Source organism: Otolemur garnettii, unplaced genomic scaffold (assembly GCF_000181295.1).
Source record: "Otolemur garnettii isolate 467f Iridium unplaced genomic scaffold, OtoGar3 scaffold00044, whole genome shotgun sequence".
Lineage (NCBI taxonomy): Eukaryota > Metazoa > Chordata > Mammalia > Primates > Galagidae > Otolemur > Otolemur garnettii.
The window spans coordinates 6,572,034-6,573,857 of NW_003852439.1; positions in this window are offsets into that span (position 1 = coordinate 6,572,034).

Sequence of the window (1,824 nt, forward strand, 5' to 3'; positions counted from 1 at the left end):
TGGGCCCGGGCTGTATTTGAACCTGCCACCTTAGGTGTATGTAGCTGGCGCCTTAGCCACTTGAGCCACAGGTGCCGAGCCCATTTTATTTATTGAGATAGTCTCACTTTGTCACCTTTGGTAGAGTGCTGTAGCATCATAGCTCACAGCAACCTCAAACTCTTGTGCTCAAGTGATCCACTTGTCTCAGTCTCAGGTGTATGTGGCTGGTGCCTTAGTAACTGGGACTATAGGCGTCCGCCACAATGCCTGGCTATTTTTTAAAGACAAGGGTCTCTGTCTGGTTCAGGCTGGTCTCAAACTAATGAGCTCAGGCAATCTACTTGCCTTGGCTTCCCAGAGTGCTGGGATTACAGGTGTGAGCCACTATACCTAGCCAGATGCACATTTTAAAATGTGTTGAGCGTGTCTCGGTGTCTGTAGCTCAGTGGCTAGGGCACCAGCCACATACACCGGAGCTGGCAAGTTCAAACCCAGCCCAGGCCTGCCAAACAACAACTACATCCAAAAAAAAAAAAAAGCCAGGCTTTGTGGCGGGTGCCTGTAGTCCCAGCTACTTGGGAGGCTGAGGCAAGAGAATCGCTTAAGCCCAAGAGTCTGAGATTGCTGTGAGCTGTGATGCTACTATATTCTATGTAAGGCGACATAGACTCTGTCTCAAAGAAATTATAAAATAAAATAAAATGTGTTGTGTGGCCAGGCACAGTGGCTCATGCCTGTAATCCCAGTACTCTGGGAGGCTGAGGTGGGTGGGTAGCTTGAGTTCATGGGTTCAAAACCAGTCTGAGCAAAAAGTGAGACCCCAATCTCTACTAAAAATGGAAATATTGAGGCAAGAGGATCATGTGAGCCCAAGAGTTGGATGTTGACATGAGCTACGATGCCACAGCATTCTGCCCAGGGGTACAGCTTGAGACCCTGTCTCAAAAAATAAATAAATAAATAAATAAAATAGGCTCAGCACCTGTAGCTCAGCTGCCAGGATGCCAGCGACATACATTGGGGCTGGCAGGTTCAAAACCCAGCCCCAGCCTGCCAAACAACAATGACAACTACAACCAAAAAATACCCGGGCATTGTAGGTGCCTGTAGTCCCAACTACTTGGGAAGCTGAGGCAAGACGATTGCTTAAGCCCAAGAATTTGAGGTTACTGTGAGCTGTGACACCATGGTACTCTACCAAGGGTGACATAATGAGACTGTCTCTAAAAAATAAATAAAATAAATATGTGTTGTGGGGTTGGCGCCCATACCACAGTGGTTACATCGCCAGCCACATGCACCAAGGTTGGCAGGTTTGAACCACCCAGGACCAGCTAAATAACAATGACAAATGACAAGTACAACAAAAAAAATAGCTGGGCGTTGTGCCGGTACCTGTAGTCCCAGGTACTCAGGAGGCTGAGGCAAGAGACTTGCTTAAGCCCAAGAGTTTGAGTTGTGATGGTTGAGTTTGAGGTTGTGAGCTGTCACAGCACTCTACCGAGGGCGACATAGACTATCTCAAAATAAATTAATTAATAAAATGTGTTGTGCTAGGATGAGCCTGGTGGCTCATGCCTGTAATCCCAGCACTCTGGGTGTTCGAAGCAGGTGGATTGCCTGAGCTCACAAGTTTGACCAGCCTGAGCAAGATTAAGACCCCATCTCTAAAAATTGCCTGAGCTCAGTGACTGTAGCTCAGCGGCTAGGGTGCCAGCCACACATACCAAGTTGGCAGGTTCGAACCCAGCCTAGGCCTACCAAACAATGACAACTATAACCAAGAAATAGCCGGGTGTTGTGGCGGGTGCCTGTAGCCCCAGCTACTTGGGAGGCTGAAGC